Source organism: Podarcis gaigeae (assembly GCF_964106915.1).
Source record: "Podarcis gaigeae genome assembly, chromosome: 9".
Classification (NCBI taxonomy): domain Eukaryota; kingdom Metazoa; phylum Chordata; class Lepidosauria; order Squamata; family Lacertidae; genus Podarcis; species Podarcis gaigeae.
In genome coordinates this window covers 74,015,864-74,041,938 of record NC_139685.1, presented here as the reverse complement: position 1 = coordinate 74,041,938, position 26,075 = coordinate 74,015,864, and the positions used below count along the sequence as shown (strand labels likewise).

The 26,075-nt window shown below is 46.2% G+C and overlaps 1 protein-coding gene across 4 annotated transcripts in view; it reads left to right on the top strand.

Moving 5' to 3' along the window:
• Positions 1–271: 271 nt before the first annotated feature.
• The window catches only part of SMOX (spermine oxidase), a 44,124-nt gene continuing 18,320 nt past the window's right edge, over positions 272–26,075 (top strand). Inside the window, exon 1 of one of the 4 annotated variants that reach the window (XM_083756615.1) lies at positions 272–506. The gene's annotated coding sequence lies outside the window, so the exon portion shown is untranslated. Of the gene's footprint in view, positions 507–12,403; positions 12,560–26,075 lie in introns of those variants that run through there. The other 3 variants (XM_083756613.1, XM_083756616.1, XM_083756614.1) reach the window with 3 other exon arrangements.

Sequence of the window (26,075 nt, the reverse complement as noted above, 5' to 3'; positions counted from 1 at the left end):
ATGGGTGGCAACCGTAGGACTGGATTACCCTTGGTCTTAAGGAAGGGCCCTTGTGGCCGGCAAACCACCGCCAGACGCGGGGGAACTCTGCACGCGCTCAGGGACCCCCGTGCGCGCGGAAGCAGAGGAGGAGGAGGAGAGAGGCGTCTTGGCTGCGGCTCCGTCGGCTCCGTTTCTCCGCTTTTGCCGGCGCCATGGAGGTCCTTCGGAGCCAGGCCGGGCCCCGAAGCCGGGCCGGCGGCGGCGGCGGGCCCGCCCGCGAGGAGGAGCCGGGCGGTGGGCGGTCCGTGGTCGGCGGCGGAGGCGGAGGAGGAGGCCGGGCCGCCGAGGAGCAGGCAGGCCGCCGGTCGTCGCCTCGCCGCCGCAGAGCCAGCAGCTGCCGTCGTCGCGGGGTCCGCAGGGCGACGCCGCCAGCACCGCCCGCAGCGAAGCCGAGAGCCCCGCTCGCCCCACCGACCCACCGCCTGCCCGGCCGCCCGCTTCTCCCCCGGCACCGCAAGAGAGAGGTAGAGGCGGACCCCGGGGTGCCCGGCACCCACCAGCCCACTCCCCTCTCCTCCAGGGGCGCCCCTTCCTCCTTTCCTTCCTCTGCCCCCTCCTCCAGGCAGCCGCTTTCTCTGCTCATTATTGGGGGGCAGAGGGGGAAGGGCCCCCCTACTCCCGCGAGGCAGGGGCGCCCCCGCCCCACTCATTTCTCCGCAGCCTTGAGGCGCCCCCCAAAAGAAACCCCGAGGTACTCTCGAGGACCGTTCTGGGGCGTCCCCCAAAACTTGGGGTACCCCGGAGATAATATCATTGTGAAGGGACGCCCCAAATTGTGAGGTGCCCACCCCAATCCTGGGGTGATCTTGAGGAGCATTCTGAGGACGACCACCCCTCAATCTTGCAGTGCTATTGAGGACCGTAATGTGGGGGCTCCCCCAAATATTGGGGTGCCCATTGAGAACCTTTAGGAGGAGAGGGCCCTTCCTGCCCACAGTTTTGGGGAAGGGTCTCGTTATCATTTTGTCTAGGGACACCCCCTAGATCTAGGTGTGTGTTTCCGTCGGGCAGTAAAGGCGCCCCCCTCCCCTCTGCTTTATCCTCAGCTTGGGTGGGTGAAGTCCTGTTTCTATTATTCCGGGGGGACCCCCTCCCCATTTCTGATAGATGGGGGATGTGTGGTGGCCTTATTCTCGCAAGAGGCAATAAAACTCCCCACAATTTTCAGACTGGGGGGGGAGAGTTCTCCAGTTATTTCTTTGGGGGGGATGGGCTATGTAGCCCCTCTCCTCAATATCTCCTCAGTCTCATGTCCCTGTGTGTGTGTGTTTTACCTATTGTCATATGAGGTAGCAAAGCTCTCTTTCTCCCCTCTTCCCCTTTCACTTTGATCACTTCTTAGGATTTTCGCTTTGGGTGGGTGGGAGAAATGGGGATGTTCTTTTTTTATTTAAAAGGGGAGAGGGGTTGTTGTTGCTGCACAGTTCCTCCCCCAGAATCTGCTTGGGAGCCTAGACTGCAGAGGGGTCCTGTTGGAGACTGCAGGTACCTATCCTCCCCTTTCTCTCCCACCCCTCCCCAATGTAATTTTTTTTTTTTGGGGGGGGGGAGGAGAATAGCATTCCCCGTATTGTTTCAGGTATTGAAAACCCTACCCCCAGTATCTCCCATTTTCCCATTAGGTAGGGTGGTGTGCTTGGGGTGCTGCTGTTATTCTTTAAGGCGATGAGCAAACCCTTTTGTAAATGATTCCTGAGCCTCCCTGAAGCTCAAGGTTGTGTGTATACTTTTTTGGGGGGGGGGTACATGGGGGCAGATGTTTGTTTTGTCCCTTACTCTGCAGACAAGTGCCACCCCATTTGTTTGAGGGCTCGGGTTGGGGACCAGAAACCTCCCTGCTAGTTACACCCACAGAGGATCTCCTTCCTTTTCTTTTCACCTTAGTTCCTAATGACACATCTCTCTATTTTTCTCCCTCCCTCCCTCCCTCCCTCCCTCCTGCCTTTTTTCAGGATCATTTCCTCTTTCTCTGTCTGCATGAGAGCATGTGAGATTCCAATAGCAAGAGCAACAACATACCCAGCCCTTTCCCAGAGAATAAAGACTTCTTTATCCTCCCATTAATTGCCCTCTGATATTATTTCTCTCTCTTCCCCCTTCCAAATGTCACAAAAGATGAAATATGAGAGCAGTCAGTTTCTAAAAGATAACATGTGTACGCTCATTTACAATCAGATGCCCTGGGTTGCTTCTGCAAGGGATGCATGCGTTCAGAATGATGGACACAAAAGCAGAAAAAGAGGGTTTGGGTTTTTTTTTAAATTCACACGCACCAAGCTCATTCCCTGCCCCCACTAAATTTATATTAAAACCAGAACAAATGTGATGTTCTGTGCTGCTCTTTAATAGGTAGATGGTATTTGTCAATGCTGCAACACTCTTAAGGGGTGTGTGACTCTGTGTTTTCTGATTTCTCCTTTACACCCCGGTAATATTAGGTATCCCGTTTGCCTAAAATGTGAAGGAATCATTGAGCATAGTAGGAGAGATTGGCCAAGTGGTAGATTTCCCACTGTTGTGCTTTTCTTTGTGTGTGTGTGTGTATGGATTTGAAGGAAGGAAAGAAGGCAGACATCTGCAAACAAAGCCTTGCTTTCCCCCCCAATAAGACTGCTAGAGGAGGGTTTCGTCACTGGCTTCAGCGGCATCAGCCTGGCATGCTTTGTGCTGAGATAATGTGCTAGCCGGGTGTATGTACAGCATTATGTGCTGATGGAAACGTTCCAGAGAATGCCTCATCTGCGAGAGGGTTGTAGTTCAGCCTGCTCAAATTGCTGATGTATATGAAAACAGCAGCGCAGTTAAAGCAGACAAGAGGGGAAATAAGTCTGAGGCATACTCAAGATCTTCCATTAAACGTTTGATAACGAACTTAATCCATTGGTCGCATTTAGTCCAGTGCGGTCAGCCTGGAACCTCGCAAATGGGGCTTTGAAGGTGTGTGTCGTTTTCCTTTGTTATCCCTCAACCCCCCCCAACATCCAGAGTGATGCTATCTGCTGTGCCCTTTACCTGTCATTGCTAATAATCATTGGAAGACAAATTCAAGCACGATGGACCTTTTTTTTGGGGGGGGGGAAGTCATGTAAGGCTCAGCCTGCTTGTATGGGGAGGTGTATAGGTTCTGGCAGCCGCAGCTGCGTAAGGTTTTTGGGCTTTTTAAGCACGGTGTGACAGCATTGTTTTAGGGTTACTGTGAAAATAGCAACCATGGAAGTGGGTGGGTGGGGGGCACCCACAAAGCGCACACATTTTTCAGCTCTGCTTTGCTGAGAAAAGGTGTCTCCCTGTGTGGATCAAGCCCAAGCCTTGTTGCATGTGGGGATACTAAGATTTACATAGCACATTTCAAGTACACCTTTCAAAGCACTTGTACATAGGTAATCTCAGTCATGCTAATGATGCTTTATTAATACAGATAAAAATAAGGGGTAAAATGGCCCAGATATATGGACTAGGCAGTTGAGACTTTACAGTGAAGGAGCTGAGGTGTTGCACATTGGCTCTTATTTTGTTTTTTACTGGCTACATCCAACTTTCTCCTGGCATCCTGGTAACACTCTCGTGCAGTGCAAACCTATATATGTCTACTGGGAAGCAAGTGGGTTTAGGTTTGCAGCCTTATTCTCCCAGTAAGAACCTGAATTGCTGTCGATAACAGACAAAGGAACAGCTGGTTAATTCCACCTTACTTTTGATACACCTGGATTTCCTAGAGTTGAGTCAATAAACGTGGGTGTGTTTGGAGACCTTGTTGCGGATGATATCGTGATCGTATAAACATGTGCAGCCCAAGCGTAGTCCATTGACTGATAAGTTCCACTGAGTTGAATGGGACTTGCTGTCAAGCAAGCACACACAGGATTGCAGCCTCGGTCTCTTGCTTAGCACCTGAACACCATTGGTATAAGGCAAAAATAACCTTGTGGAACCAGGGAAGGAGCTGTGATGGTGTTAGGGGGTGCTGCTTTTAAAAGATAAAAAGAAAGAAAAGCACCCTATTAATACATGCTTGCATGTCATGTGTAGTTGACCTCTTAGTATTCTGTGTATGCGCTCATTTGGGAAAGTGATAATGCCTCTCTTTTGGCTTCAGAAGGTTGCAGGTTCAATCCTTCACATCTCTGAAACCCAGACTGTGTGTCTGTGTGGGTGGTGCTGACTGGGTAATAATAATAATAATAATAATAATTAATAATAATATCCCGCCTGTCTGTGTTGCCCCAGCCACTCTGGGAGGCTCCCAACAAGGTATTAAGGTATAAGGGAGCTTCCTATTAATCCGCTCTTTTACTTTCTCATCTGCTACTAAGACCAAAGTTTAGGTCAGAAGGCTGTCCTCCTTTTCACCCTGTTAATCTCGTGTTTGCATAGTGTTGCTTTGCTTGGTGTGAAGCACGTTAAATAATAACGTGTGGGGTTAAGTTAAGGACACAGTCAATCTATAGAATTTGGTAGGTTGTAGAAACAGCTCGTGCTTCTTTTATATCTTGTTTTTGTATTGACACTGATCATTCTTTGTGCTATGTATTGAGCTTTCTTTCATTTTCAAACAGTGCCCTGGCAGGATAGGTGACAATCTGTAAAAATAATACTGTATTATGTACAGTATTAAAAAATAATACTGTAATGCATTACTAATGGTTGGAGGTGGATCAGAATGCTTGTTCCATTTTACAGATTGGGCTCAGAGCACAAGGGCTGCTGGCCCAAGGACTGCACAGAATTACCACAGCTGATCTGTTACAGCTGAAAGAATGCAGTCTTGTTTACAGCTGGTTAGATATTTAAAATATTACAGTATTTAAACATGTGTTGATTGGAGGTACTTGGTTAAACAGCATATTGAAACCTCTTTGAACTGTTGCCTTCGGGCAGAAGATACAGGACAATGAAAACACGAACCACACGCCTTCTGAATAGTTTCTATCCAAGAGCTCTGATTGCACTAAATAATGATCTCAGGGCCAGTTGTAAGAAATAGCAAGCAGTGAGTAGTAAGGAATGAGATAGGTTTTAGGTTATGCTATGCTTCTAATAGGTTATGTTATATTCTGGATTATGTTATGTTCTAATAGATTATGTCTGAATAGGATGAGAGTGTTGGAGATATGTGCGAATGTGTATGTGAATCCGGTCTTGGGTGTTTGATTTTCGTTGTTGTGTATACTGTGTATATACGGACAATGACAATAAATTTATCTAATCTAATCTAATCTAATCTAATCTAATCTAATATTGGTGGATTATCCAAAACACAATGTCTGAATCAAAACAGCTGCACCAATCTGGCTGCAATTTTAAACACACTTGCTAGAGTGTAAGCCTTATTGAACTCTGGGGGAATATATTTCTGCATAAATGCTTAGGACCATGCTGCCAGTTGATGTTTTAGTTAAAAGTGGAAAATTGCAGTCGCTCGATGACTGCTAAATAATGTTTATGCTTAGGGATGTCAATATCTTTTGAACCCAGGCTTTAAATCAATTTTCTCACTTGGATATGGTGTTTTGGTGTCTTCTAAAAATGGAAGCAAAAAAAAAAAAAGGCTTTGGTTTTCTGAGAGAGTGTAATCTAACTGAGCATCTAAACTCCTGCTCTCCTGCTCCTCTTGTTATACATTAACATTTCGAGAAAAGGTCAGTACATTTAAGTCAATTGATAGGTCAAATACTGTCAGTTGACCGGTCAGTTGGCCACCTTTTTAATGATCAGGGTCAGATATTGCCAATATTCTGCGAAGGCATGGATGTTCTGCTGTTGGATTGCCCTCGACATTTCATCATGATTTTATATTTTGCCAGCAAGGAGAGTTGTGAGGGCATCTTTCCCCCAAGTCAGGCAAACACTGAGCAGCAGTGGAAATCTTAATATGAGAGCAACCCACTTGGATTGGACTGAAGTCCCATCTAGTCTGTCACTCTGTTTTTCCATTGTGTCTAGGCAGAAGCTGCCAGGAAGCCCAACGGCAGAACTTGAAGGCAATAGTCCTTGCCCCCTGTTGCCACCCAGCAAGTGGTATTCATGTTGCCTCAAAATCTGGGAGGCTCCATTTATCTGAATCTGTCCAATCTCCCTTTTACTGTAAAGGTCATCTGAGCTGTTATAGCCCTCGTCACATTTTGCGGCAACAAATTTGGTAAATTTATTATTGTGCTGTGTTAGGAAATATTCAACTTTGTTCTGAATTTATTGGCGGGCAGTACCATTGTGTGATCTGCGGAACTAGTACTACAAGAGAGGGAGAAAAACTTCTCACTGTTCACTTTCTCCATGCTATGCATAATTTTTGCACCCCCTTAGTCATTTCTTAAAAAAACAAAATACCCTAAACACTTTAGCTTCCGCTACCTGATAATTTTTAGTTGCCCTCTTTCCACACCTTTTCCAACTCTCTGATAATCTTTTTGAGATGGAGGGACCAGAACCATACGCTATATTATGCAGTAAATGTGACTGCATTTATCAGTTTCACCACATTTTTAGCTTGGTTTCATTGCAACACAGCCATAGTTAACTATTTTGCTTTTGTGATTAGCATGCACGACGACGGAAGTATTTAGTTTTTGTTCTAATAAAACAAATGCTTTAAAAATCCTTGTCTTTAACTGATGCTGGAATACCCAATACCACATTATTTCTTGATGGGTTAAATGCCCAACCATATTTTGAGAGCATTTAGTGGGATGTATTGTAACTTAAGATCAATTGAGAGAACCTAATGATTGATGTTATCTCATGTATATTTTGGCCTAAGGGGTTTGGCTTTTAAATTTACAATGCTACCCTATCCATCTCCACTTGCATGTAAGTCTTAGTGAGTTCAATGAGACGTACAGGTATGCTTGCATAGGATGGCAGCCTTAATTAATTTATTTCATTGCATTTAACTTAGAGATGGAAAACCAGCCCCATCAAGCATGGACAATATTTTGGGGGGGATGCATTTATTGTCCAACAGTTCCCCTTTCCAGGCTTAAGAAGAAAAGAGTCTGTCTCTGACATTAGGGTCTTAGATGCAATCTGATCTTGTAATATTTGCTGTGGCCCCTGGATTCCATTTCCTTTAGGTACTTTTTAGCTTCTAAGCCAGGGTTCTTAGCATTTTGAATCTTTCTTTTCTACACGAACCACTTTTTCTACCCATTTACATTCTCCTCCTCCTCTGAAAGGTGACCTTGTGACAGCTGTTACTGAGAGGGAGAGGGAGAGGCTTGTGCATATCTCATCGGTAATTTCCACAGCAGACGTGTGCTGTTACAAATCGAAGCGTATTTGAACGGTGAAAAAATACCTGGTGGTGCCCCACAGCCAAAGTGGTTCCTCTTCCATTTACTTCAAGGATTTGCTGGTCTCCTGGAAAAGCTAGTTGTATTAAGACACAGCTTCAAAGGCATTCTGTGCAGGGCAGGCAGTCAGTCATCAAGCGCAGGGGTTGAGCACAGGGCTTTGTGTTTTGAGAAAATACGTCTCTTTGGGGCCCACCTTTCTTCAAAGCCCTTGCTTAAAATCCACTCTTCTACAACCACAGCAAACCTCAACAAACACACACCTTATTATGCTTGCTTCTCCCAATAGCCTCTTTTCTGTTCTCTTCTTACTTTATAGTCATACCTTAACAGTGTAAGCTTGTTGGGGCAGGGATCTTGTTTTGGTAATGCTGTAAAGCACTCTCCCGCTATGTAGGGAACATTTATTTATGTAAGTGGGCAGTCATCACCACTTGCTATTGTAATCCAACCCCATATCATTGCGGCAGTTTTTGCCTAGTGTGACGCAGGGCCTGGAGTTACAGGCTGCTTCATGCAGGTATGCACGAAGGTGAATATCTGAAGCCTCTGAGTGCCTGTAGCATCCACTGAGCACCTTCTCCCAGCCCTCTGAGCAGTATTATTGCTTGGTCTGGCAGCAAAGAGAAATAAGGGTGCTGTGGAAGTCATACGAACCAGTTCTTCTCTGTTGCAAGAAGACTCCGGGTCCTAACAGAGGTTGGTTTATGCTGCTGTTGAGATTGCTGGAAAGGGTCAGCCTGTGAGTGGCCGTAGCAGCTGTCAGAGCTGCTAGCTACTACAGTCACCCAGAGGCATCCAGGTATGTGGAGTCTTGATCATGGGTTGCTGTGGAGACCATTTCTAGGTTATTCCGTTTCCATAAACTTACAGTTAAAGTGGGTGGAACTAGTACTTTGGTGTAGTCCTGTCTTTATATGATACTATATTAAAAGGTAAAGGACCCCTGACAGTTAAGTCCAGTCGCAAACGACTCTGGGGTTGCGGCGCTCATCTCGCTTTACTGGCCGAGGGAGCTGACATTTGTCTGCAGACAGTTTTTTCGGGTCATGTGGCCAGCATGACTAAGCCGCTTCTGGCGAAAGCAGCGCAGCGCACGGAAGCGCCGTTTACCTTCCTGCCGGATCGGTACCTATTTATCTACTTGCACTTTGACATGCTTTTGAACTGCTAGGTTGGCAGGAGCTGGGGCCCAAGCAACAGTAGCTCACCCTGTCGCGGGGATTCGAACCACAACCTTTTGATCGGCAAGCCCTAGGCTCAGTGGTATAGACCACAGCGCCACCCGTATCCCTATGATATTATATTATAATTTATTAAATCTGAATACCTACCTGGATCTGTAGATCTCAGGGAGGTTCACAACATAAATAAAAACACAATAAAACACAATAAAAACACCACCACCACAAACCAATAAATTCCCCTCCCACAAACACATTTAAAAGGGCATAGGATGTAAATCAGATCAACCAAAGGCCTGTTTAAAAAGGAAGGTTTTTGCCTGGCGCCTAAAGGTGTATAATGAAGGCGGCAGGCGAACCTCCCTGGGGAGAGCATTCCACAGACAGGGAGCCACTGCAGAGAAGGCCCTTTTCTGATGTTGCCACCCTCCGGACCTCTCGAGGAGGAGGCACACGAAGGAGGGCCTCAGAAGATGATCTCAGGGTCCAAGAAGGTTCATATGGGGAGAGGCAGCCCTTGAGGGATTGCGGTCCTGAGTCGTTTAAGGCTTTATAGGACAAAACCAGCACTTTAAATTGGGCCCGGAAACTAATCGGTAGCCAGTGCAATCGGACCAGAATCGGTGTAAGATGCTCAAACCGTCTTGCTCCGGTGAGCAACCTGGCCGCTGAATTCTGTACCAGCTGAAGAAGGGCCTCAAATTATCCTTGCAGGGTCCACATAGGCTCATATGGAGAGAGGTGGTCCTTGATTATGTCAGCAGGCTCCAAGGGGTGCTGTGGGTTTAGACTGTGATCCCCTCTGTCCACAGGATGGGACCTTAGCATCCTCTGCCTTTTGTTGTGTAAGCATAAAAGAGCAGGAAATGGCCAAAGAACCACATTACTGTTGCAGGGGCATCAACGGCTATGTGCTATGTTGCAACTCTTGCCCTAGTGTACAATTTTCAAACTGCTGATAAGCTCTCTGTGCATCGAAAGGGGAAGAAGCTTTAGTCAGCAGTCTCCTTGAAATGTTAGATATTCTAAAGGGGATTTTTAAAAAAGTTTAAGCATGTGATTTCCCTCCCCCCATCCTTATCACTCCCTTGATTAAAAAAAACACAACACAGTCCCCATTCCCAGGGGGCTAAGGTGGTTGCCCTCTTTCAAATTCCTTTCAAATTTGGATAGTAGTTGAGCCACCCCTCCTTGTATTTTATTCAAATGAGGACCACCTGATCTAATTAGCTGCCTTATCAGCAGGGGGAAGCTAGCCAGGGATTTAAATTTGGAGCAATCTAGGGAGGAGGGAGCCCACTCCATGAGCTCAAGGAGAACCCCAACGGATGACAAGCAGCTGAGTGAGTTTGGCAGCAGGGCCAGGAGGCCAGGGCAATCTACCCTGCACCATTTGACCTAACAAATCCCACGCTCCCAAGTAAACCAAAGTCGATAAACTACAAAAAAAGGGGGTGAGGCTTGCTCCAAGGAGGTTCGACAGCCGTGTGGCTTATGGCTGATGCCTTGCACAACAGGCCACACACCTTTCACCATTTTCTGCTTGCTTAAAATAGCCGAGCATTTCCACGGGTTTACGGCCTCAGAAGGCTGCAGGCAAAACCCCGGAAGTGCTCTGCTGCAGGTTGAAAGCTGCAGTCCCAATTAACGTTCTGCATCAAAGGCCCAAAACATGTTATTTAGGTCTGTTTTTTTAAAACATCCCATAAAAATGAAGAGGAGCTGCTTGGTGACGCTTTGGTCTTTATACACACACACACACACACACACACACACACACACTTGATGTTTGTTATTTTGGGAGTGAAAACATTTTCTTGGAAGAGGCGCCTGTTGAATTACCTAATCTAATTCACGTAGCATGCTGCCAGTGTGCGAATAATTAGGCTATTCAAGGAGGACGATCCTCATTTCAGCAGATAAAAGTGAAATATTGAGAATTATGGGGCAGTATTCTGGAGCTTAGCACAAGGCAGGGACCTCCTGCCAGGGAAGATGTGGTCTGGGGAGAATTCCAGGGGGCAGATGTGGACTTCGAGGGCCCCATTTAGCTCCCAGGCCTGAGATTCCCCAACCTGTCATAGCTAGCAATGGGGTGCTAGCAGAACACTTAAGCGGTCTTCTTGAAGCCTTGAGCCTAGCAAACCACTCTGAAGCGCCTTTATAAGATGCGGCTTTATTTAGGGGGTCACCTTACCAGCAGAAAAGTGCATTGGAAAATGAAACATTGGTGATCGTAGCAATATGTAACAGAACCCAGAGACCGCCTACAGTCAGCTGGAACAGCTAATCCGTGGCCCAGTGAGAGGAATGTGATAAATGTAATAAACAAAATCTCCCCTTACAAAAATGGAAGTTTCAATATGACACATGTGCCGGTCTGTACCTGAAAGCCATAAAATGGAAGTGCCTTAGAAAGCATTGGGGCAAACCCAAGTGAGTTCTATGCACAGAGTGTTATGAGATGTTCTAGAAGGCCTGAGTGACTTTCATTTTTTCTTCTTCTGCCTGGTTGGGCAGAGCTTAGCCCTTTTAGCAGCTTAAAATGATTCGGGTGGAGATAGATGTTGCCTTTGAAGCTCATGCCACATTGTTGTTGTTTAGTCGTTTAGTCGTGTCCGACTCTTGGTGACCCCATGGACCAGAGCACGCCAGGCCCTCCTGTCTTTCACTACCTCCCGCAGTTTGGTCAGACTCATGTTTGTAGCTTCGAGAACACTGTCCAACCATCTCGTCCTCTGTTGTCCCCTTCTCCTTGTGCCCTCAATCTTTCCCAACATCAGGGTCTTTACCAGGGAGTCTTCTCTTCTCATGAGGTGGCCAAAGTATTGGAGCCTCAGCTTCACGATCTGTCCTTCCAGTGAGCACTCAGGGCTGATTTTCTTAAGAATGGATACATTCTTAAGAATGGATCCTTAAGAATGGATACCATGCCACATTAAAACTGGTTAATTCCCAAGATGCCAAAAGAGCAAAAAATAATATGTCTGTTACGGGGGACTTTGTCAAAAGCCTTACCAAAATCAAGATAAACTACGTCCATAGCATCCCCCTGATCCACCAAGATTGTAACTCTCTCAAAGCTTATTTAGGATTGTAATTTGTCCAGCTTCAGAAGAAGTAGGAATGCTGGTTGTGTACTAGTTTATGTTCTTTGCCTGCAGCTATGAGGTCAGATAGTTTTTAAACTAGTCATGGTTTGAACTGCCTGACATAGGCAAATAGGAAATCCAGGCAGGTGAGTTAAGAGGCCTGGAATGCTCTTTTCGGAAGGAAAGTCCCTTTCTTTGCAACCAGCATCAAAATGCAAAGGTTAGGAAGGACAGAGTGGCTCCCCTCCTTTTAAATAGCCCGTTAGGAGGCTAAGAGAGGCCAACTGGGGAACATGGAAATACAGGTGAATAGTAGGCTGTAAATTTGGTTGTCACTATTGGCAAGTAAACATTTGTTTGCTGAATGCTTTTCAAAAAAAAAAATCAGTGGTGCATTCTAAGGCTTGTAAAGATCTGATTGCACTAGAATCTAGAAATCGTTGCTTTTTGTAGTTCTTCATAACTCCTTTCTAAGAACATTGAGCGTGAACAAAAGGAGAAGTTGAGAAGCTTTTTGGTTACTCTTAAGAGGGGAAAATAAAAGGCAGAGGAACAAAACAGCCCTGTTTGGCGTACAACAGTTGGTATTAAAATGCAAGTTCAAAAATACCAAAAGGAAATAACCTAATTAACACATGGGATGTATTGCCAAGTAATGTGGTTGCAAGCCAAGAATTTAGCAGGGTTTTGATCAGATATGATTGCATAATCAGATAACATCCACTCCGGTGTATTTACAATGAGGAGCTGTTTCTGAGGGCATAAGAAGCGGCTGCGTTCGAAGACAAGTCAGGTTGTCTTCAAAGCAAGAGAGCATTTTTCCGGGGAAAGGAAAACAGCAACTGCTTGGCTTTCGGCAGCGCAGCGAAGTTTGCCAAAACGTTTCCCATTAGAAGTGCAATGTGCAGGGTGATGCTGTTTATCTCGCTTCTCTTCAGAACATCTTTGTAAGGTAAGGTAGGGCTATGCCTGTTAAGTAGATGGATACCTGTGGGCTGCTTCTTGGTCCGACTTCCCTTATGCATGCTTTTATTTAGGGTATACATCGAGAAGGTGACTTGGAAGGAGAGTCAGAGTGGAACCTCTGAGCTACATATCCCTGCAGAACTTGGGATGTGGGGGAAAGTTGCAGGTTGGGGCATGGCAGCCCTGCCCTGCCGCATATTGCAACTTTGGAATTTCTTGTAGCGTTGCAATTAATGGATGGACCCGTGTCACTTTCTGCTATACATTCTCTTCGAAGCGCCTTCGTTTTCTCATGCTCAGCTATACTTGTAGAAAAAGCCCGAGACTTTGGAAACAATGGGTTATACCCAGGTTTAGTCATATGAGTTGGCCTGTTGAAATCCGTGGGACTGAGCATAGTCATCCCTGACTTAAATCCCCTTGATCTCGGTGGGTCTGCTGTAAGCATGGTTAAATCTGGTTCCAACCTGACTGCTGCAGCCTGGAGGAGTTCGTCGAAAGCTTCAAACGCATGTGTAAGTGCTTTTTTAGGGTTTTCTCTGCAGTGACTCACACACACACAAAACCACAGCACTTTGTATTTTAGAGACCTACTCAGAAACGTTAAGAGAACCTGGCTTGGTTCAGGGGTTGTGACCAGTGAGTTTGGGAGCTTAAGAGTTACGCCTAAGGGTTACCTGTGATTGTAGGAAATTTTGGTATGTGTGCATACTTTTTTTTTTTGGTAAGTTGCTCTGAGCAAAAAAGTAATGAATAATAATAATAATAATAATAATAATAATGCCAAGGCACTGTTACACACACTACTCTTCCCCAGAGAGTGTGACATTTTAGGGGCACAGTGCTTAAGCTAGTTTAGTTTTTTCCGGGGGGAGAGATAACGGAATCGTAGAATTGCAGATTTGGGTCCGAGGACCATCTAGTCCAAACCCCTGCAATGCAGGAATCTTTTGCTGACTGAGCTATCCCGACTGGAGCTCTAAGGTGCTTCCATAATAGTTGCGTTTTTAACAACAAAAATACAAGCTGAGCATAGGTGGGCGAGATAGTTTAAGCACTCCCTACAGCAGATTCACTGCTGCGCTTCGGAATCCCTCCTGAGGCACTCCCTGCAAAGGTCCTTTCCAGAACTCAAAGCTATCTTTTCCCCACCCCTCTCTACTTCCCTCAAGTCTCTAAACTGCAGTTTCTTTGTACATATCTACTAGCTTCTATTGTCTCCAGCTTGGAGTTGGGGAAAGGTGAGCCTTTTTCTTCGTTTAGAATATTCTACAAAGGTCTTTGTATTAAGAAACGGAGACCTCTTGTCCTGGCCCTTAACATTCATCTGTTAATGCTGTGATGAAGCATTGCTCCAAGGCAAAATCCACAATGACCACTGCTATGTCATGGTAATCGGATGTCATAACGTTTACTTTTCGATCTAGGCTTTTATTACATGAGAATTGGTTTGGGGCAGTGCTAGATGCTGTATAACTGCACCTGTCCTGCTTCTGTTGTACCCAAGAGGGAGGAAACTGAATCAGTTGCTTGCTGAACCCTGCATTAATGTTTGTGCTACCCATAGTTCCTGTTGCAGCCCATCTCATCCACACTACATGAGCATGAGTTCCCTTGGAAGAGGGGTTGATAGCTAAACTGCTCTGGGAATTGTAACTCTCTGAGCAGAACAGGGGTCTCCTAATAACCCTCAACAGATTCCAGTTCCCAAGATTCTTTGGGGGAACCCATGACTGTTTAATGTGGTATGATGCTGCTTTAAATGTATAGTGCATGTGGGGCCTGATTGCTGGTCCATCTGGCCCAGTATTGTCTACCTAGCCTTCCCCAACCTGGTGCGTTGGACCACAACTCCCAAAAGTCCCAGCCAGCAGTGTTGCTTGCTGAGGCTCGCTGGGAGTTGTAGTGCAGAAAATCTGGAGGGGGAATGGGTCTGCCAAGTTTGCTGAGCTGTGTCTGGAGTGGCTTTCCAGGGTCTCCAGAGGTCTGCTACTGTGGTCCTCTTGAACTGGAGAGGCCAGGGATTGAAACTGGGACCTTCTGCACATACGCCGCATGTGCTCCACCACTGATCTGCTGCCCACCCACATCCAAACCACAATGCAGTGCTGCTCTTAACTCTTTCACAATCCCTGCTGCTCAATTTGGCCACCTGCAAAACATCCCAGCGGCACAGCTGAGTATTTGAGTCCACATGAGGCTTACTCTTCTCCCCTCCTGCAAATCCCCTCCCTTCATAGCACAGAAAGCATCTGGATCTTAGTTCAAAGGTGGCTTTGAAGATTGGATTGGTGTAATGGTTTAATTTCCTTTGAGGCTGCACTTGTTTCCTCTTGATCTTTCAAGGTCTGCCACGCAGCAGCTGAGAAGCCTGTTCATCTGCATGGTGTTTGGTGGCGTCTGTCTTTAAATTTGCCTTGGAACAGGTGATATAAAATTCCTGGATCTTTTCCTCTGTGCTACATGTGAACCTGGGTGTGATCCAGTGCTCGAAGAGCAGTATCCACAGTCCATTGCCAAATGATGGACGGCTGTGTCTTGTGGCTTGGCAGCAGAGAGCTCTACTCGTATATTTCTGCACACCAGCTCTTTAAAAAAGGAAAAATCAGGGTAAGAGTTCTCCAGCACCTGAGCAGGGATGCAAACAGCTTGAAAAATAAAATTAAAAGGGAAGGAAAAAGTCACATGAAACAGTCAGGCATTTGCCTGTGCTGAGTTGGGGTGGCATTGCCCGCTGGAGCAATGCACTGGGAGAGATCTCTGCTTCTAAAATAACCAAAAAAGAAAAATGCATTTTTTTTTAAAAAAAAATACCTGGCAACAAAACTTAAAGTGATCATAAAATGGTGAACGATTGCTTATCGTAAGCTCCCAAGGAAGAACTTATCTTTACTTAACTTCTGGGATTTTCTGCTGCAAGGTGTCAGGATCGGCCGCCAGCTTAGATGGCTTTGGGGAAAAGGTTGGGATAAATCATGGAGGATAAGTCGATTAACAGTTGTCACTCATGTAAGTTCAGTGCTCAAGAAGCGGTATACTGCTAAGTCAGTGGTTCTCAAACTTTTTTCTCTGGGCTGCACTTTCAGAATAAAAAAAAGCCTGTGCCACACTGATTTCTTAATTGATAATAAATACACTGGTAAACACAACTAGGACTGTCCTCGGTATCATTTGATGCTCTTGCTCTCATTTTGAAAAAAATACCTTTCCCTAGTCTGCAATTATATTTTTTATACTGTGCTATACTATACTGAAATGTTTAAATGTTCTGTAGATTGGCCTTGATTCTCCCCCCACCCCTGCACTTGCCATTCTCTCTTGCCACACCAGTGTGGGGCGCCACACCTGTTGAGAACCACTGCCCAAAGCGCTACATAGAATCACAGAATGCGGGAATCTCAACTAGATCATCAATGATAGATGGCCGCCCAACCTTTGCTTAAAAACCTCCAAGTCCACAACCTTCTGAGGGAGTCTGTTCCACTGTTGAGCAGCTCTTAATGTCAGAAAGTTCTTCCTGATGCCGAGTCAGAATCTCCTTTCTTGTCACTTGAAGCCTTTGGTTTGGGTTCTACCCTCCAGAGCAGGAGAAAACAAGCTTTGTTCCCTCTTCTATATGACAGCCCTTGAGATATTTGAAGATGGCTCTCATATCTCCTCTCAGTCTCATCTTTTCCAGGCTAATCATACCCAACTCCTTCAACCATTCCTCATAAGGCTTGGTTTCCAGCCCCTTGACCATCTTGGTTGCCCTCCTCTGCACACGTTCCAGCTTGTCAACATCCTTCTTAAATTGTTGACAATGTTGGGAGCCAGTAACAGGGCAGAGCTTCTAGGTGGCATCTGCCCAGCTTCGGTTGCAAATACAAATTTGGATTTGATGGAACTTTGCTGCAACCCAGCAGGACTCTTGTAATGTTCTTAACACTCTTGGAATACGTGCCTGGGAGACTTTGGGCTCTGCATGCTCTCCTGAATAGCGATGGATGCGCTGACTGGCCTGGGAAAAGGAATGGCACATTCCCGGTAAATATTGTGATTAGAGCGCTGGGAAAACGTGATCTCCAGCAGTTCTGAAGAAAGTGTTCCGTGCGACAGCTGTGTGTGTATTGGCACCTGCCGTTTCCTCTCGCTGGTTTCCAGACCCTGAGCATCTTGAGAACTCAACCCGCCTCGCTTCTTCCTCATACCCAGCTGATTTCACATTTGTCCCTGCCTTTTATTTTCAGCTGAGTCACAATGTTGAGCAGCAACTGTTCATTTTAAAATTTAAATGACTGCGCAAACAAGCCAGCACAATTCAGCATTGCTGAACTAAGCAGTTTTGGATGCTGCCTTTTTTTTTATTTTTTAAAAGGCTTCACTTGAGAATTGCTGCCAGCCCGCCCCAAAACCAGCCTGTGGAAAAGGCCGGTCTTTGATCCCTCTCCTTTCTCCCTGGGGTGACGCTGGCAAAGGAAAGAGTGTCCTGTCACAGCCCTGCGGTCCCTTTGCGGGTAACCTTTCATTTTCCCAGAGAAGGTTGTGAAGGACGACGAAAAGTCCTTTTATAGACTGGCAGACTTTGCTTCCTCCCGAGTCTTTAAAAAAGAGAGAGCAGAAAGTCCAACTGGAAAGACTTCGTTCATGTGCAAATTTCCCTTCCCTTTTAAGAAATAATAAGGAAGTTGACCCCGGGGAAAGTCGCCCATTCTCTTTTAGGTCAGCGTTTCTACGGTTAGTTGCTCAAAACAAGGCAGGTCAGAATGGTTGGCCAGTAAGACGCCAAAGAAATGGCCACCACATTCATTGAGAGCCAATTTGCTCCAGTGTTCCTTCCTTTGAAACATGACTTCTTCTAATAATGCATTATAGACCAGTGGGTGTTTTCAGACCTCAGACGACCCGGTCTGTAGAACATGGGTAGCCAATGCAATGTCCTCCGAAAGCTCCCATCAGTCCCACTAAACATGGCCAATCATCTGGGACGCTAGGAGTTGAAGTCCAAAACAACTGGGGAGGCCTACACTGGCTACCCCTCTGTGCATTTCTCCCCCTCTTCTGCTCACTACTGTCTTTATACTTCTTTTTGAAATGACTTAAACAAAGGAGAACAGTGATGCCATCAACCTTTCATTAGGACCCGACTCACCAGTTGCTGATCCATGGAGTTGATGGGTGGAAGTCAGTGTTGTGCTAAAGCGATTGTTCTATCAGTGTGAGCATTTCTGCTTATCAGACTGAGTCTTCTCCCCTCTCCTCCCCACTGTGCCCTCTCCCAGGGCATCTCCCCACCTAAGCAGATTTGGGGAGGATGCAGGGGTCATAGGGGACAAAGAACAGGGGAGAAAGCCCTATTGCACCAGCCAGACTTAGTTATACTCTTCCATTAGCTCAGCAACTTAGCTGAACCCAGCCCGGCACTTTTTAAACATTTCCGTAGACTTCCAAATATTACGTGTTTCACCCATGTTACCATAGAGTTGGATGAAGGAACTCAAAGAGAGCGCCCCCTAGTTTGGCTCCCTGCCAGTGCAGGAGACCCACTGCTGCAGGATCCTTCCCCTCTTGCTGAAGAGATTGCACATAGAGAGCTGTATCCAACTAAGCTATTCTTGGAGTAGTCCCATTTAAATCAGTGGACCGAAGTGCACTGTGCCCATTATTTTCAGTGGGTCTACTCTGAGCAGGACACACAGTGGAGACAAGCCGTGCCTGCTCCTCCGCTTTTGCCTGGGCTGATCTCTCCAGTTCTGTTTCCTTTTCTTACTATGGCGTCCTTTTTCTTTTGGATTTCGACTGCAGCTCCTGCCTCTTTCTCTCGTCTTCCTAATCCCCAGCTGGATAATGGACTGGATAATGAGCTCCACTTTTGCTGCTAAGTGACCAGGCCCTGAACCCAGTTTTTGGCCCTCATATGTGCTGCTTTGCCAGAGGTTCCTCTAACTTGGGCCACTTACGTATCGTCGTTTTCTGAGATCTGAGGGCCCTTGTAGAGCATGCCCAGTGACGGGAGGTGGGGGGTTATTTGAGTTCTCCAAAGACATGATTTATGCCTCTTTACCTGGCAGAACATGCCTTAATTTGAGTGTTTGGAGGCTTCTGCCTGTTCTGAGTAGTGTTTTTGGAAGTGCCCCAGGGCAGGTAATATGCTCTGCCCATATGGTAGCAATCAATTCCACCCTCGTAGTCGGAAGCGTTCAGACCATATGCCAACGCGCTTGGTGGCTTGTTAAATAAACTTCTGCTTGTCAACAACTTCACTGGGGTTTTGTGTATGCGTGCGCTGGAATTGAAAGTGGCCTTATGGTGATTTGGCCAGCTAGGAACAAGTTCGTTTTGCCCCAGGGGCATGGCACCAGTGAAACGAGTTGGAGAGCAGTGGTGGGAATCTGCAAGGCTTTGATCAGCATTTATATTAATAGTTCTTCAGCCCAGAATTTATTCATTTCCTCTCTCTCTTGCTCCTTTCAAGTAGTGAGTGCTGGTGGGAGAAGCTGCCTGTGTGGCGTCCGGTGCCAGAGGTTGGCAGAGTTGGGCATCTGTCAGGACCTCCCCCAGCAGTTAAGGGGCCCACTCCCCAAGAGCATTCATGATTCTTGCGTTCTTGATTCTCGCTTGAGTCTAGGCCCCGTCTGGCTAAGCCCCACATGTGAGGTGCGTCTCCAAATCCTCTTTGTTTTCTTCGTGAGAACACAGGGGGCACTCTCTGAGTTTGCATGTGCCTCTAGGCTCTGCCACATCTGGTCTGCTTATGGGGCCCTCTCGGGCAGAGATGCCCAATGGTTTCCTAGAAGCTGACGCCATCCCTGGCTGATGAGCTTATTATTCTGTATTGGGTGGGAGTCAAGACAGTACAGGGTGCTTTACCGCAGACAAGACAAATAGAGCCCTGCCCTGACAAGCTTACAGTCTGAATTTCAACATCCTGTGTCTGAATGTTCCAGGCTGGGAAACAGTCAAACATCAATTAAAACAGCAGGAAAACAGATAAGCAGATAAAACTCCTGATATATATATAAACAGCCTGTTATTTTTACCTGTGTTTTACCTCTTTTTTATCTGTGTTTATATTGCCTGTGTTTTTTGGTTTTAGAATTTTATGATTGCATCCCTGATATCATGTATTGATGAACGGTGGCTTTAAAACATTTTCAATAAATAAATACATTAAAAAAAATAATCAGCACATCAGCTGTAACATAATATTCCATCCCAGCTGTTATTTATTTCATGCCCGATTCACTTTTCCTGTGATCGTGCTGGTCTGCCTCAAAAAAATCATTCGTAAAGACATTTCCTCGTCGGAATGTGTTTATTAAACAGTTTCGCATCCTGCCATTTCCACCACTTAGGCCTTTGAGGCGGCTCAATGAAGTTGCTTACCGTCTCAGCGGTGGGACTTCCACATGTAGATCTTATCGGTGCTAGAAATTCCCCAGGAGCCAGGCGCAATTTGCAACTGGCACTGGTCCAATTGTGACCACGTGGAGATACCTGGATGCCAAGCTGGCTACTGGCATCTCCATCTGGCTGGCCCATCCATCTTCAAGCAGGTAAGCAGAAGGGCTTATTTATTGCATTCATATCCCACCCTTTGCCCCAGGGAACATGTGGCTCACTCCCCTCCTCAGTTAATCCCTACAACAACCCTTCAAAGTAGCTCAAGAGGCCGTGACTGGCCCATGGTCACCCAGTGAGCATCCTGACGGAGTGGGGATTTGAACCCTGATCTCCCAGGTCCTGGTCCGGCACTCTTAACTACTACACCACCCTGCTTTTTTAGAGTACTTCCTTCTGTGGGGCAGCTCTATAAATTGAGTAGGTAGGTCACTATGGGGGAAACAAACTGTCACATAGAGAAGGATCTGAAATGTTTTCCTTGAAGCTTGAATTCATTTTGTTCTGGATTGTTTGCTCTGCCCCTGCCAGCTGCTTGCATGATCCCATGTCCTGCAGAAGGTTGTTGAGAAGGGAATGCAGCTCTCAGGCCAAACGGTTTCTCATGCCCCTGCCTGAAAGCGTTTGGAAAACTTGCCCCTGTGGGTTGTGTCAGTGCAGTTGCATCCTCCGCAATGGACTTCTTGTCCCTCTTAAACAGCCAGCATTGAAAGTCAAAAGCACTGGATCTACAGCGTGAAACAATTTCAGTTCACCGAAGCTTCCCTTGCCCTTTTCACACACTGTGGTTCCCGACGGCCACCCTGCTAGCATCTTCACTTCCTCAGCGTTCCTCACATTCTGCAACCTGCTCTGAAATGTTGACTTTCCCAACTTTCAAATTTCCCCAAATGTGGGGCGCTAAAAAGTTGTAACAGGACTTGGGGAGTTCAAAAGATATTTCGGTTAAATTAATATAGTTTAGTTTTGCTTGGCAAGTGTGATGCGTGTAAAATTGCATAGAAATCATTAAGAATGATTGCGACGTATTTGTAGTTATATATGTATGTATGTGTGTTTGTTTATCAACCAACCAAGCAATCAATTAATCATTTTCTGAAGGTAAAATTAAAACTGGTTTTCTGAAAGCAGTTTATGTGCTTCTTCATCAAAGATAAACTTACTAAGCTAAATGTTGTCCAGTCACAAAAGTAACAGCAGATTTTAATTCCTCACACCCAAAAACATATTTTTAAGACCCTTCATTTAAGAAATGTGCAAAAATTAAGTTTTGCCCCTTAAAATGACGCAGCCCAGTCCAAGGGGATGAACTTTCGGGCTTTTTTGATTCTCTTATTTTAATATGCACCCGTCCCTGACTCAGTATGTATATTTTAGACAGGATCTAAGCCTCCCTAGGTTCCTTGCCATGAATTCGTTTGGTACCCAAGGGTAGGTCAGTATCGCTCATCCTTCGTATTAGTGACATATTACAGGGTTGTCACAAAGCTGGCTACTATGAAGCATTTGAGAGTAAACTTGCACCTTAAAAATGCAGCTATAGGGTCCTGGTCTTTCAAACACGTGTGCAAATTTTGGGAAGAGGTGATAAAGGAAATTTCTGAAACAGTAGCCCTTTAGAACCCAAACTGTGACAGTTTTGGATGCATCAAAGACAGACTTAGCATGTAAACCACTCATCGTTTTGCTAGCTGCTCATTTGACCGTATCACCGGGCTGGGACAAGTCATTGGGCTTTTCTCATTTCGTTCAACATGGTAGCGTTTGTTTTTATTTCTGAGAAATTGACTCATAAACTAAGGGTATCTCGGGGTGCAAAATCCATAGGATGAAGGATCCAAGGGATGAAATACGGCTTTATATGGTATTCACAACACTTGTTTTCTCTCTGTATCAGGCCAGTTTTTGTTGTAACATCTAATTCATTGTGTAGTCTCTTGAGAATGACTTTGTTTTTATGAGGTAACGTGAACCTTGTGTGTCCCCCCTTCCCTTTATTTCTTTTCCATATTTCTCTTACTATTGTTTTAACTTTGCAATAAAGTTTTGAAAACTAATAAAACCCTACATATAACAATTCTGGCTGACACGTTCAGTGCGACAAGAGTCGCAGCCTGCAGCAGTTCAGAATAGCAGGTGTCTGGGATTCACCCAGGCTTCCTTTGTGGAATGCCGATTAACCTGGGACATTGCACAAAATGTTTTATTTGTCGTTCCTGGAGGTTGGAGGGCTGCCTTCAGAAGGAGGGAGAGGCAAGGCAGGATCCTGCATGTCTCTCTGCGCTTCTGTTGCCCACTGGTGAGAGCACACGGCGTTCTCTTCCAGGCAGTGTGCTGTTTGCCTAAAGAGACAACCTACGATTTAGGTCCAGTGAGGTGATAATGGCTTAGTACATTCCCATCCTGCCTTTCTTTCAACACAGAACTCCAGGCTGTTATATGGGGTTCCCACGGCAGTCATCTACCCAGGCGCTGGCCAGATCCAGAACTGTTTGCCTTCTGCAAACTGGCTGCATAAAGCGCCAAGATTTCATCACTCCCAATAGCTTTTTTCCTCAAAGAGAATGCCAGACAGGGTGGACCGGGCTGCTCCTGGGCTAGCTTGCCTAAGCAGGATCCGTGCGTGTCATATTTGTAGAACTCGCTCTGTATGTTTGTGTTCTGCATTTGGGTGGATGAAACCTGAACAGAAATGGTGGGAGCTGGCTGGAAGGGCAACCCCCCTCCTTTACAGGTCAAAAATGCCATTCTTCACTTTTGTAGCCCTTCCCAACTGCAAGATTTGGAGCAGGCAACGGGCCACTGTTAGCTTAAAAAGCCCGTGGAAAAAAAATAGAAGCACGGAGCCTGAATTGGCCTTGGTGCTGGAGCCATGTCAGTTTTGCAGTTCTGCAGTTTCAGCATGAGCGTGGAAATCAGCACCAAGCTCCCCAAGAATTGACTTCCACTTTGGGAAATGAAATAGAACAGATTTCTATGGGAAGCTTCCTTATGCGGAATCAGACTGTTTTGCTCAGTAATGTCTACACTGGACTTTTTAAGGAGGCTTTTTCATTCCTTGGCCTTTCTCCGCACCCCCTCCTTCGAAAACACCTCCTCTCCCCAGCCAAACCCTTGGGTTGATTGTCAGGAAATGCTTGGGGGCTAGTTGGGCAACTTCTTCTGCTTTTTCCTTTCCTGGTGATCTTCTCAAGTTTCCAGGTGGCCTTATAGGAATCATCAGATAGGATTGAGAGTCAGATGCGACTTTTAACTCACTTCGGGCTGGACTCCTGTTAGTAATGGAGCTGATAGCATTGTCTCTGAGTACCGGCTAATCTAATCATAGTGGAATAGAATTTCTCCAGGCCTTTGGAACTTTTAGCAAGTTGGGAAATGGTTACAAAACTTGCCAGGCCCCCTCCCTAATTATATTTGTCATTTGTGGCACATGGAATGCCTAGGTGGTGAGAGGGGAGAAAAAGAACCAACTTTCTTCCAGTTTGCTGAAAGTTCCTTACTTGGTTTCCTGGAGGTGATTCCCAGTTGCTGCAGGTAACCAGATGAGTGGCTGATTTGCAAGTTCATTAAGGTAAAGGTAAAGGGACCCCTGACCATTAGGTCCAGTAGCGAAAGACTCTGGGGTTGTGGCGCTCATCTTGTTTTATTGGCCGAGGGAGCCAGCGTACAGCTTGTGGCCAGCATGACTAAGCCACTTCTGGCGAACCAGAGCAGTGCACGGAAACACCATTTACCTTCCAGCCGGAGCGGTACCTATTCATCCACTTGCACTGTGTGCTTTCGAACTGCTAGGTTGGCAGGAGCTGGGGCCGAACAACGGGAGCTCACCCTTTTGCGGGGATTTGAATTGCCGACCTTCTGATCGGCAAGCCCTAGTTCTTTCTACAGTTTCACACTAACCCGCAGAACTAGTTGTGTGGAAAATACCCAGTGTGGGTGTACCTTGTATGTGCTGGGCACCCTGAAAGCATTTTAAATTTCTCTCAAAATGTGAGTCCTCAGCTATCGCTTTAAACAGCAATATTACATTTTAATGCAACCTGATAAGCCTTCAGTTTGTTTTGAAGCCAAGCCCCATAGTTCTTTCTGCAGGGTGCTGCTGATATTGGTCCAAGCTTTCACATTCCTCCTTTGGCTTCTGATGGCACTTATGCAACAACTTCTTTTTAGGGTTCTTTTGATGTCAGCATCTCATTGTGGCACTCACGGATGTCTTGGGCAAGCAGAGCTTGTCTCACTGATTGAATTGGCCCTTGATGTTCTCAGCGCAATGCTTGTATTGATCGCCTCATTCCATTACTTTCCAGCTTTGTTGGCTAAAGATGGGTGAGATGAAGCAGGCTGTGAAAACACCGCCTTTAAAAACAACCCAAATCTGTCGCATTTGGTTGATACAGGAAATTGCACAAATGGCATTTCAGAAGCGTGATGTGTTTGCCAGCCGTGGTCTGGTTTCCTTTTTTATATTTGCGTAGCTTTTGAAAAATTGGTACAAACAGGTGGGGGCCAATGAAAAAACAGCAGAGCGTAGAGAGGAAGGGGAAAGAAAACATTTTCTTAACACCTCTCTGCTTTTGCCTTTGCACCTCACACCTGGGAGGCTGACTCTGGCTCTTCTTTTCTGTCTTCCACAAGCTCCCTGTCTCGAGCAACTTTCAACACCCACATGGGATGTCTGTAAGACGTTACTTAGAATCATAGAATTGTAGAGTCCGAGGGTCGTCTAGTCCCACTCCCAGTGTCTAGCCCTGCAGCCTTTATTCAGCTGACGTGTCTCTGGGATCTGTTCATACAGTGGTGCCCCGCAAGACGAATGCCTCGCAAGACGGAAAACTCGCTAGACGAAAGAGTTTTCCATTTAGGAGGTGCTTCGCAAAACGAATTTCCTGTGGGCTTGCTTCGCAAGACGAAAATGTCTTGCGAGTTCCTGTGGGTTTTCCCCCCCTTCCCCCCCTTTTTCTAAGCCGCTAAGCCACTTATCTGCTAAGCCGATAAGCCGCTAATAGCGCTAATCCGCCAATGGGCTTGCTTCGCAAGACGAAAAAACCGCTAGACAAAGAGACTCGCGGAACGGATTCTTTTCGTCTTGCGAGGCACCACTGTACTGCCTGCAACATTTTCCCAGGCCTCAGCCTGCCCTGACACAACTCCTCCTGTGATATCTTTGTCCCAGCGAAACCAACAACTTCCTCTTCCCCAACACAAAAGAGGACCGCAGACATTCTCACAGCTTGGCCCCTTGAGTTGCTGCAATCTTGGGAGACAAAATGCTGTGCCCTTTTACGTGTTTTCTCCATTCGGAGTTGCAGGCTTTGCCGTTGTGGGTGCAATAACACTACATAGATCTGCAAGAACTAGTTGGGCTACCAATAGCCCAAGACCAGAAAGCCACAACAATTTCCCTTCATCTCAGGACTCATCAGGCAGGGAGGACCTCGTATCTTGCAGCACCTCGGATAACCAACAACTGGGTGGGATTTTAGATGGGCAGGCTATTCCAGGTTTCAGCTCAGAATTCTCTGCTACTGTGTGGCTCTTTATGCACTCATAAGCGTGGCACACTGTGTAATTTGAACTTGAAATGCTCCTGGCTCCAAGGCCCTATCATCAACTTAGCTTACATGCCACTTAACTTGTTTTAGAAGTTCAGACCTTTTTTTGGCACAGTGTCCTCAATTGTCTTTCCTGTGGATTTGCACAGCGATCGAGGAAAGGGTTGTGTCTAACCAACGGACTCTTCCCTGTCTGGATCAGAGAATGGGGTGGGGCGGGGTATGGGCATCTTCTCTGTATTTATGGCCTGCCAATTTTTCCTATGTGGGTTTTTTTTGGGGGGGGGAGGGGGGATTTCAAGCCGGCATCATCAAAGCAGGGGGTTTAGTGGGTGTGGGGCTGTTCATGTCTGCATTTGCTGCCAGCTTAAAACCCTGGAAGAGAAGGGCACATGTCTCATGAGCTGCCTTTGGCTCTGGTGTGTGTGTGTGGCTGCCCTCACCCACAGTCCTCTTCACCCAACTGTTTGACCCTCCTGGAGGTAGGAAGGGTTGTTAAAAGAATTTACTGCAAGGTCCCTGGTTAATAAGTTCTCTTTTGGACCCTGAAATATTTCTGTGTGTTTCCCT